The 12,573-nt window shown below is 44.8% G+C and overlaps 1 long non-coding RNA gene across 1 annotated transcript; it reads left to right on the top strand.

Annotated features, from left to right (window-relative positions):
• Positions 1-8,797: 8,797 nt before the first annotated feature.
• LOC134529708 (uncharacterized) lies at positions 8,798-10,511 on the top strand. The gene is made up of 3 exons (XR_010074677.1): positions 8,798-8,856; positions 10,228-10,329; positions 10,432-10,511. It is a non-coding gene; the product is annotated as an uncharacterized LOC134529708 (long non-coding RNA).
• Positions 10,512-12,573: the final 2,062 nt, after the last annotated feature.

Raw genomic sequence — 12,573 nt, 5'->3', positions numbered from 1 at the left:
CCCCCACCACTTTTACCAACGCATATACGAACTTAAACCCCCCCCCCTTTTTTAATTTATTATTTTTCATCGTAATAACCTCCCCCCACCACTACTCTTGTATTTTTCCACTCCCACCCCTACCCTCCTCCTCACCCCTTTTTTAATTTATTATTTTTTTCTCGCACACGACGCTCCGCCCCTCCCCCACCACCCTCTTATAATTTATTATTTTCTCTTTTCAATGTACTTCTACAAAAATAAATAAAAAAATTTTATAATGTTTTAGATGATAAAGTATGTATTAAAAAATTGTACTTTACGTCTACTCGACACGAAGAAGGTACTCGGTAGGGGAAAGGAGGAATTGAGGTAAAAACAGATGTATATATGTATGTACGATTACGTAGAAAAAAAATTTAATGTTTGTGTTTTATCATAATAATAAATCCTAGAGTCACTATACTCAATTGTTTTTTAAATATAATCTTTAAAACTTTATACCTGGAAAAAAATATATACATCTTTATACTTGTAAAAAAATAAATTCTTTATGACTTTATACTTGTAAAGAAAATTAATTCGTTATAACCTTATACTTGGAATAAACCCTTTCATTCCGTCTTTATAGTTAAAAATATTAAAAGTTACTCTTAATAAAATAATTTTTGTAATATATTGTTAGCAAGCGGCGACCAGCACACGTGTCCTGGAAGAGGACATCTGGTCTGTGCCCCCCCAGCGCCGTGTCCCACGGTCCGACGAGCGGCATGGAGGGGGAAGTTGCACCTGCATGGGGCAGGTGTGAGGAGAGATCATATTTCTGCAAAGTAAGATCTCCACCACCGGCACCGGCACCACAGCCGCGGGCCCCCCACCACCGCCACAGGCGTTGTGGAGGGGGTAAAAGCCACGACAGTCGTCCAACGTCTTTCGGCCGGAGCGGTTGCGCTTCTCGCACGCTCCCTGCATGACGCATATATACACGTACAGAAATAAAAAAAAATACAATTTATTACATACAAAGATTTATTTATACAAAATATGTTTTACACACAAGGTTTTACACAAACTCATTGTTTTAAAATATCCTTTTCATCAATCCACGAGTCAAACTCTGGTCCATGATGCAACCACCGTATTAATGCCTTAGCCTTCTTACGTCGTAACACTTTTTCAACGAGAAAAGTATCTGGATATTTAGTTTTCATAATCTCTTCTCCATAAAACGCCCCTGTTATGCGTTTTCCTTTCAGATCCTCGAGAAAATAAGTACGTGGATACGTATTTTTTATTCTACATACACGAAAAAGTTCACCAGTCCAATTCCCCTTGTAAGGTCTGTGAAAAATTCCGCGATTTTTCGAAATCCGCACAACGTCGCCGATATTCGCTTTTTTTCTTTCGCGAATCTAGTATATTCGTCTTGGAGTACACAGTTCGAAGCAGTCGATTGTCCTTTACGTCTTTCGGCTTGAGTTTCGTTGTAGAATGCACAGTAGAATTTTATTCCCGTACGATTTTAGGAAGTAAACTCAGCCACTTGTAATTACCGTTCGCTGTAAAATTCCTATACAGTTTATTCTTCATCGTACGAATCACACGTTCCGCCATTGACGCTTTGACACCGCTAAACGTAGAATAATGCGTAATGTCAAACTTTTTCATCAGTGCCTTGAATGATGCATCGTAGAATTCTTTCCCGTCGTCAGTCTGCAGTAACGAAGGTCTTCGTTTATGTTTCAAAATATTCGTCATGGCACTCGTAACTTCCACGGCGGTTTTCCGTTTTAAGGGTCTAGCCCACAGGAACTTTGAATAGGTGTCTATGACTACGAGAATGTACCTATAGCCCTAGTTCACACGCGAATATTCACACATTTCGATCAGGTCAGACTGCCAATTGTCGTCCAATCCTTTGATTTTGATTTTTCTACGCGGATAATTACGTCTTGCGGGTTTATGCAACTCGCCCGCAATGGCGAACTTTGACATGATAACTATTCAATATAACCCGCTTCCCGTAATTCTTCAAGTATGGAAGCGATTTCGTTGCTGTGTGAAATATTTCCCACGCTCTGAGATGCCTGCAGCAGTCTAAGACGATCAACTATTTCATTGGGGTCGTCATAATATACATAGTCCAATTTTCTACCAGTGTCGAGTTTATAAAGTCCGGTCCCTTCGATGTCTAAGAAAAGACTAGCTATCAAAGGATAATTTTCATGTTCATAATCTTTGAATCGACCCGTTTTCGGGTCATTTTTCGCGTAAACGGCGTCGGAAGCATCCAGCAATCTTCTATATTTTCGCAAATCCACCTCTGAATACCGCCGCGGTTTTTTACGAAACAAAAGTTCGCATAATCCACGAGTAAGTTTTATCACCTCTTTTCCACATTCAATATTATCGCCGGACACGAAATGTACTTCCTTCGAACCAAGGACCCATTTACTACCTCGTTTATGCACGCCATACGTCGCGTCGCTGTTTCGAGGCACAGAGGAGGCCAGATACTCGCTAGCGAGAGGACCGACTTCGAGACCTTTTTTATTTCGAGGTTTCTTCCTAAGAGTTCGACCGACACGAACTTCGTCTTCGCTAGTAGATACGTTGGAATCGTCGTGGACTTCGCTTTAGTTTGCCCGGGGACGTAGTTTGCGGCTCTTCTTTTACTTCGATTTTAGTCGGTTTCTCGTTTTCAACGTCACCTCGCCTGGCTATGAAACTATCCAGACGAGCACTCAAGGGCTTCAATTTTTCCTCTCTTCGAACCTCGTCGCTTAATCTGTGTTGCTTGGCGAGCAAGTACTTTGTTCGTATGGCTTCGATGACATCGTGCAGTTGCTTAGCCAAATCAGTGTTAACATCCATACTGTTTATTTCGAAGCACCTTTAGACACCAGACGTGAATTAAGTTTTGGCAGAAGAGACTTTAGGTCGTCACGTCTTTGTGCATTCGAAACTTCGATCATGTCGCGAATTCGAGAATCCGAAGCTTCCACGCGCTGGTCTATGGCTACGAGGTACACTATTATTTCATCTTTTGCGCGTTTTATTTCTTGGCCAAGTAGCGAAATGTATTTACGTATTTCATCATCGTGTTTCACGGTGCATAGTTCGGTACGCGGAGCTCGACTGCTGCGTCCAAATTTAGAAATGCTATGATTCATGTTTGACGATAAACTGATCGAAACCCTGTCTGTACCTGCCCTTATATAGAGGCCAGTCCTTTACGATGACTAGAAATCCGTGTTCATCTTTCCAACACAAGGAGCACATGTCTTTAAATTCCTGAAACGACATGTCGGTGTTTACGTGATCGTCGTAAGCGTGGCGTAAATTAAGTTCGTCCATGCGAAACAAAACTATGACATTCGCATTATCACGCAGCAAATGTTTGGGTATTCTACCGTACGTCTGACACAGGTATACGCAGTCTACCTTGGCGTGTCTGCCCATGGAAAAGTACTCTTTTATTATGCCTTGTTTCTCACAAGCCACATCATCGAACACAAACACGGAATTAGGCTTTGCTTCGGCGGTAGACACCACATCGGTATTATCGTTAAACGGAAAATACTCCAGACCATCCACCGAGCGAAGAAAAGCGGCCAAGCGCTGGTACTTTGGCTGTTGCAACGACTTGGAATACAAGTAAACGTTCTCGAACCGAAGACCGTTTGGCTCCTCCAGTAAACTCAGTAAAACACACGTCTTGCCACAGTTTGACGGTCCTGCTATGATGCAACGTACGGTGGACGGTAATAATACGCCATGTCGCGATTCACGACCGATAGTTTCATCGTCTTGCGTAATGCACACTGGCAAACAAACATCCTGCTTGACGACCTGCATTGTACTGACGGAAATTCTATAAGAGCAATCGTATTTATTGATTTTAGGTCAGTTGCATGTAATGTCTCGAAGAGGTAAGAACAAACAACACAGCGGTGCAGGACTCGTAAACTCGCTGATAAACAACCTACCATTCGAACTACACATTCCCGGCTACAGATTTTGCGGCCCCGGCACGAAACTAGCGAAAAGGTTAGCTCGCGGTGACGTGGGAATTAATTCTCTCGACGAAAAGTGCAAGCAGCACGATATCGCATATTCATTAAGCAAGGATCTGGAATCTAGGCACAGAGCAGATCAGATATTGGCACAGGAAGCCGAAGATATAAGCAAATCGCCAGGCGCGGGGCTAGGAGAGAAAATCGCGGCCTGGAGCGTATCTAAAATCATGAAGGCAAAGACGAAATTAGGAATGGGTGCTCGTCGCCGGACCAGGTCTCGCAAGACCAAGAAGCGCAAGATACAAAGATCCAATAAGAAAAAGGGCGGATTTCTACCGCTGCTGGTGCCTGCTATAGGTGCACTAGGCGGGATCGCAGCTGCCGCGGCAAATATCGCTAGAGCGGTCAACACTAGCAAGAACCAGCGAAAGCAGTTGGAGGAAGCACGTAGACATAATTCAAGCATGGAAGCCATTGCCATCGGTTAAATAAACGGCGCAGGACTCTACTTACGACCTCACAAGGCAGGTCGAGGCATGAAAAAGAAACGAGTAAAGAGAAAATCCTAAGTTCCCTGCCGAAACGACCGCTCACCAACGTAGATTTAATAAAGTACGCACGCAAACTTAAAATACCAAACTTCCGTGGCGTGTTTATGCGAGACACTTTGCCCAGCAAGCCAAACACACGTGAGCGCGCCATAATTAATTTAGACACGTCGTCGGGTCGCGGCACGCACTGGGTGGCCTATGTAAAGACGGGAAAAAAAGCAACTTACTATGACAGTTTCGGTAATCTACGCCCTCCGCCCGAACTGCGACAGTACCTGGGCCGGACCACTACGATGTTTTACAATTACGAAACGGAACAGAAGCCTAATCAAACAAATTGCGGACACTTGTGCTTGAGATTTCTGACCAAATATGAAGTATGAAAAACAAGTATTTTTTTTTCGTATATAAAATAAACGTACAGTAGCGAAAATCAATCAGTCATGTCTGTAACACTCATATTGACAGGTCGTAGCTCGCAGCTACGAGCCACATTCTACCCGCCTCTGGATTTAGTCGGAGAATGGAGCATCGGACTCGTAGATTTTCAAACGTATAATGCCATACCTAATATCGACGAGGAAAACTGCAAAATGTGCTTCTTGAAAAGTGATGGAACATCAGCTCGGGAAGTTGTCATACCTACCGGCGCATACGAGTTGAGCGATATTACAAATTACATCAAGCAAGCCCTGTCTCCAAACACAATTTTTGAATTGCGAGATAATCCAAACACGCTACAGTGCGAACTTTACTGCAGTGAAAATGTCGACTTTACGAAACCTGGCACTATAGGTACCATGCTCGGATTCGAACCGAAAATATACGCAGCCAAGAACTTGCACGTCTCCACACGACCTGTAAATATCATGTCGACAAATGTAATACGCATAAACTGTAATTTGGCAAGTGGAACGTACCTCAACGGACGACTAAACAACATGCTACACGAGTTTTCGCCAACGGCCCCGCCCGGATATAAACTGGTCGAAGTACCGCAAAGTATCATTTACGCCCCTGTGCTCGCCAAAACAGTACACGAAGTGGTAGTGGACATTGTCGATCAAAACGATAAACTAGTAAATTTTAGAAACGAAGAAATTACACTGCGTCTGCACTTGAAGCGATGGGACTGATTTTCAAGACCTATAAATCAAAGAAGCGACACGAACCCAGGACCAGTCTGTTGCGAGGCCGCGGCGCGTTAACACCTCTTAACGTTAAGTATCTCCGCAGTTTAGGCTACAAAGTTCACAAGCATGGAAGATTATTTAAACGTGTCAGAAAAAGCTCAGTTTAGCGACGATGTAAATAAATTTGAATATCACTGCTACGCACCCTACCTTAAAGGGCCGTACATGCCCGGTAGGGAAATACGCATCCCGGTACAGAAACAAGACGTTTATACTCTACCCTGCCAGTCGTTTATTCGTATAAGAGGCACGCTGACAAAGGTGGACGGATCACATCCTACAACTGCATACTTCGGTCGAAACGGAATATTGCATTTATTCGAACGAGTTATTTTCGAATTGAATAATATTGCGATCGATGAATCGTGGGACTTGGGCATTACCGCCACGATGAAAAATTACCTGTCTGTAACACCGAACGACCTGAGCGCAACCAAAATCGCAGGTTTTGGAATGGAACCCGATTTCAAAATTCCCATCTACGAATCTGGAAAATTCGAAGTTAGCATACCGCTGTCGATGCTTCTCGGCTTCGCGGAGGATTACAAGAAAATATTAATTCAAGCCCGCCAAGAACTCGTGTTAATTCTAGCGACATCGCACCTGAATGCCGTCGTGGGAGCACCCGGGAACGACCCCCAACCGGTCGCAGTCACCGTCACGAGCACCGAGTGGTTTGTTCCGCACATAACCGTCAGCACGAAGGAAAGAATCAGACTTTTAAGTTACGTCAAAAAGGACAAGACGGTCGAAATTGCGTTCAGGAGCTGGAATCTCGTAACGTGCCCCTTACTGACCCAGAATAGACGCAATCACTGGGTCGTCAAGACGTCGAGCAGTACGGAAAAACCTAGATATATAATATTAGCTTTGCAGACATACAGACAAATGAACCTCAAGACCGACAGATCGGTGTTTGACCACTGTTTTATGGAAAATGTAAAATTATTTTTAAACAGCGAAAGTTACCCTACGTGGACATGAACATTGATTTTGAAAATGGTGGTATTTCCTTGTCGTATCACATGTACACGCAGTTCCAATCTTTCCATGGACGAGAATCGCACCCGATCTTGAGTCCAGACACCTATTAAACATTAGCTCCGCTAATCGTATTTGACGTGAGCAAACAAGACGAATCGATTCGCAGTTCTATGATTGATTGCCGATTGGAAATTTCCACGAAAGATGACGTACCGCCACTCACAACGGCGTTCTGTCTAATCCTACACGACAGAGTAATTAATTACGACGCGTTTTCAGGTCTCGTGAAAATATTGAACTAGATATAAATACGTCTGCATGTACCGTCCCATCATCAGTTGGTTTCAGGATGTACTGTAACATGCAGGGGTTCCAGAGCCAAAATGGATTCGTGCTCAAGGAAATTGCCGTCACTCACGACGGCCGGACTCGAACCCGCAGCTTCCGACCCCCGTATCCTTGGAAACTACTAGACGAAAAAAGTAAACGGTCGAACGAATGGCTATGTAAATATTATCACTGACTAGAGTGGGACGAAGGAAAAATTCCGTACCACCAAGTAAAAAACACACTTCAAGATTTACTACTGCAAAACGAAATAATCTACGTCGCCGGACCTGAACAGAAGAAATGGCTACGAGAACTGTGTGACGTCGGAGCAGCTGAAATCGTAGATATACAGACCGACTACGGCTGTCCTGCCCTGCGCAAAATCTGTTCAATGTACGAAGCTAAGCATCCAAGCGACAAGTTTGAACGTGTCTGTGCCTGCACAAACTCGCGGCTAATGCAGAAATGGCACGCGCAGCAGTGCGAATAACTTATTTTTTTTTAATATTGGCAAACACGATATTTTTTGCCAAATATTGGCACACCTGAATTGTAATTTTAGTATAAATAGCTCGAAAATTGAGCTCTATCAATCAGTTTACATTCGGACACGATGACGCCATTCCAGCCGGAAACCGAGTACCTGAGTGCGAAACCAGACTACAGCTGTATTGAATACAGTTTCCTGGACGAAGAAGAAAATTTACGCACATATACGGAAATATGTTACGGCGGAGTCTTGCATTTCCTAATGGTCCATTCGCCACGCAGTTATGAGCCATCACAACAACAAATAAACTGTTGCGGAGCGGAAAAGTGCGTCGTGTTTAACCTCAGACCAACATCCGTTCTTCCATGCACCAAGGAGGAAATTCTCGGTACAACTCTACACGCATCCGACCGCACGCCAGAAGACTGTAGCGGTATCGACCCTGGCACCCCGGGCTGCAGTGAGCAGTCCAAACCCGAGTCTACGAGACGCAGCGACCTGTCCAAACTCGTCGCTTCGAAGCGCAGCGACATGTCCAGACCTGAACTCAAGACTAGGACTCGTCGTCGGCCCTCTCCCAGACTCGAACCGACAACTCGGCGCCGAAGCATCAAGAAACGTGGATTGAGCGTCGATACGCCGCAGATCTACAGTGATAATGCCACGGACTGTTACGAATTTGATTCTGTAAAAACCATTCGCACCGCCCTGTGTTCTGTACTCTCTGCCTTGTTAGATGTTTTGAAGTAATAAAAAAAAATTAAAAACTATTGTAATGACTTTTTATTTCCCCTTCCGTTTATAAATTAATAATTTGGGATTGAAAAAGTAATCATAAAATTAAAAACAAATGATATTTTTCAGTAAATTATTTAAATATGAAAGTGATGAAAATAACCTAATCTATAAAGTGTCATAATATATAAATTTTCAATAAGTTGGTAAATATTTCTTCTGGAGCATGGCGATTCACGTGGCAACTCTTCCAGCTGCCAGGAGCTGAATGATTCTGATTGGCTAGTGAGTATCCCCTCCACCAAACAGTCAACATTTCCTGCCCCCCTCCTGATTCCCGCAACATTCGCTCCTCCCACTTTTCCCTCATCCCTCCCATTAATTCAAAATAGTGCTGACCATGCTGCAGTTTTCGCGGTTTCTGATTGGCTAGAGTCTTTGACCAAGGGGGGAATTTACCTATAAATTGCCGTGTGAGACGTCGGAGGCTTTACTTTTGGTCTTGCCGCCGTCGTCGTATGATCGCGTTCGAGTTCTCCAGCTTTACTTCCCGTCTCTACAACTCCAGCAGCTTGGTAAGTACAACTTCTCCGTAAATCTTAACTTTGAAAATTTTGACGTAAATTTTAACTTTGAAATTTTTTCGTAAATTTTAACTTTGAAATTTTTCCGAACGTTTTCAACTCTGAAATTTTTCCGAACGTTTTTAACTTTGAAATTTTTTTCGTAAATTTTAACTTTGAAATTTTTCCGAACGTTTTTAACTTTGAAATTTTTCCGAACTTTTTCAACTTTGAAATTTTTTTCGTAAATTTTAACTTTGAAATTTTTCCGAACGTTTTTAACTTTGAAATTTTTCCGAACGTTTTCAACTTTGAAATTTTTTCGTAAATTTTAACTTTGAAATTGTTTTGAACTGTATTTTTTTTTATTTTAACATTACGGTTTCGCGTGTGTGTATGCCTTCGCTGCGTCCTTCACTCAGTCAGCAAGCCTAACAGCTGGCCACTGGGTGAAGGCCGCTGCTGAGCCAGCTAGTACGTGACGTGGTGATACGAGCGAGCGCGCACGACTGACGAACCGCCCGCCGGCTCCCCGGCCAGCTGGCCGGCAGAGAGAGCGTAGGAAAATAAAAGTACGCACTAGACATAGTAATCGTCTGTTTTCCAAAAAAAATAAGTTTCAGAAATTATTACAATTTCCGTCCCGTAATTTTTTCGGGTGTATTTTTCATGTCTAAGATTGGTACTGCCTAGATGATGTGTGCGAGTGGAACTGTTTAGAGCCTGCGTTCGTTAGTTTCAGTATTAATATTTTACACTCGTGATTATTACAATTTTTTCAGTCTAAATCATTAGTGCCATCAGTTGCAGTATATTTCTTCTTGTAATAATTTGTTTTTCCCCTGGCATACATGTTAGTTATTATTCATGCATGATCGACTTAGCTCGAAACAAGATGGATGTCGTGCACACCCGTGTCCTACCGACGGGGCAGCGCGCGCAGAGCGTGTCCCCACCCCCCCTACCTGCTTCAGCCCCCCACCAATGGTGCGCTCCCCTCCCTCCTCCTGGACGGACTGTCCCCCCCCCCCCCCCCCCTCATCATCCTCGCCGCGTGTGTACCCTACCGACCCCCCGCGCTCCCTGGCCACCCCGTGCACGGAGCGATGTTTCCGCCGTGCCGTGCGGCTTACGTCTGGCTATTTACCGCGCACCGCCGCATGGAGCGCTCAAGTCGTCCTGCCTGTCCCCTCGCCTGGCCCAAAAAAAAATAACAGATGCACGCGCACTTGCTATCATAATCAAATAGAAAAATAAATTTGTTTCATAATCAAATAGAAAAAAATTAAAAAAAAAAAAAACAAAATACAAAAATATACCAAAGAAATACGAGTAAATTACTATTGTAGTATATCTCGTAAAAAAATATTTTATGTGTTGCAGGTATTCAGTGCTTCTCCTTGCGTCGAGCTACTCCCCAGTGTGATCCGCTTGGAGAACGCCTGTCTGCCCTCTGGAGTCCTGCACCGTTCCTCTTCGATTCCGGTCAGTACATAAAACATAAAATATTGACGTCAGTGTCTTTGCGCTGTTTTGAAAAAGAAAATTTCGAGTGCTAAGCCAGGTGGTCTCTTTTCTATGTTACAGGTTACAGTGTGCTGTACGACGTTCCAGCCCTCCTCGTTGTGCGTGCGTGCAGTACACACAGAGTCGTTCCTGTGTTCTTCTGGTAAGTGGAATTTAATTTTTTTAATGCGTGTGTAGTTGTTTCTGCGTGCGTGTAGCTGTCTTTATGCAAGTGTATTTTGTTTGTGTGTAGGTGTGGTTGTATTTATGCATGTGTATTTTGTTTGTGTGTATGTGTGCGCTCGTGGTTGTATTTATGCACGTTTATTTGTGTGTGTGTGTGTGTGTGCACTCGTGGTTGTATTTATGCACGTTTATTTGTGTGTGTGTGATAATTATGATGTTCTTGTTGCTATAATTTTCCGCCCGTGTTACAGACTTCATCATGAAGACGACCGCGTCTGGTGTTCCCGTGGCAGCCGGCCAGCCCTCGACATCGGGAGCCATCCAGCCCTCGACATCGGGAACCGTCCAGCCCTCGACATCGGGAACCGTCCAGCCCTCGACATCGGGAGCCCTCCAGCCCTCGACATCGGGAGCCGTCCAGCCCTCGACATCGGGAGCCTGCCAGCTTGTGTCATCTCAGGTATGTGCACCGTCACCAGGGAATGGGTGTGCTTTCTGTGGCAAATTGTTTTCCGCTAGCCGTAGTGCCAGACGGCATGAGCGCATCTGCGCAGCTAATCCTGGCTGTAATACAACAAGCCAATGTCATATCTGCGGTATGACAATAAGCCGCAAGGACAGTTTGGCCCGCCATATGAGAACGTGTGAGGGCACCGTCGAGCACAGCACAGGCTCGAGGTGCATTCACTGCGGGCAGCAATTCAAATATAGCCATGATGCCAGACGCCACGAGAAGAGCCAGTGCCTGTTCAACCCTGAGCGCATTGCATTTACATGCACTACATGCCAGGGCGAGTTTACCCGCAAAGACAATCTATTGACGCACATCAAGACGTGCAAGGGCCTGGCTCCCAAGAGACGGTGCGTAGACGTGACCTCCGGCCTGCAACAGCCCGGCCCCAGCACTCGTCCGCAATACGTGGCGAGTGTGCCCGACCAGGCACAGCGAGACTTGGAGGCGCAAGCGTCTGATAAGGCTCAGGTTGACTTGGAGGCAGGTGGTTCCGGGTTCGTTGAGGCGGAGACTGCATTCCGCCGCAACCTAAAGACCTTAGTGGCAGTCAACAATGGTGCGACCAAAGACATTTGCACGTACCTGGGAGAAATGAAAAATAACTTGATCAATCGCATTTCCCAGGAAGTACGTGAAAATGGCCCAGTGAAGTTCAATGTATGGCTTGAATGCGATTATGCCAAGCCCGCTCTCTTCGATGAAGGTGTAGACAAGAGGGCGTTCAAGACGAAGAATGTACCCATCTACGAAGAGAGCGACATTGAAGAGGCAGTAACAGAATGTATTGCGAAAATATGTAGGGAGGAGGACGAATATGTCAGTAAAGGCTCGGGGTGGACTCTGTCTGCAGTAAAGAAAATTCAGCTCCGTTTCAACAAGCTAGTTCCTCTTCGAGTCTCCTCCTACATTGATCTGCCTGCTGTCATCAAGAACCGAGAAGCATGTATAAATCCCATGAACCTGGAAGACAGCGAATGCTTCAAGTGGGCCATACTGGCGCGGTACGTGGAGGGGGTGAGTCCTCAACGTGTGGACAAGCGCTACCACGACCTGGAGGGAAAATTTGATTTTTCAGGATTGGAGTTCCCTACCCCCCTCCACCAAATCAAAGTGTTTGAGCGAAACAACAAAGAAGTGTCTGTCAACGTCTACAACATTGACGAGAACGACAAGATTGCGCCAGTGCGTGTGGGGAAAGAGGAAAAGCAACATCATTTCGACCTCCTGCTTCTGTCGAACGAAGATAGTAACTCTCATTTCTGCTATATTAAGAACTTCTCAAGACTCGTCAGGCCTCAGATCACTGCCCACAAAGAAAAAATACATGTCTGCAAGAGATGCTTCACGTACTATCACGACTTGACACGAGATTCAGGGCTGACAGGGCAGCAGTGTCTCGACGCGCACAGAAAGTTCTGCAACACCCATGCTCCCGTGCGCGTCGAGATGCCTAAAGCTGACAAGAACGGCAAGCCACCTGTCATGGAGTTTAAAAATTACCACCACATGACAAAGATGCCCAT

The sequence above is a fragment of the Bacillus rossius genome, chromosome 1 (assembly GCF_032445375.1).
Source record: "Bacillus rossius redtenbacheri isolate Brsri chromosome 1, Brsri_v3, whole genome shotgun sequence".
Classification (NCBI taxonomy): Eukaryota; Metazoa; Arthropoda; class Insecta; order Phasmatodea; family Bacillidae; genus Bacillus; species Bacillus rossius.
Note: the sequence above shows the minus strand (reverse complement) of the source record. Positions and strands in the feature narration are given on the sequence as shown.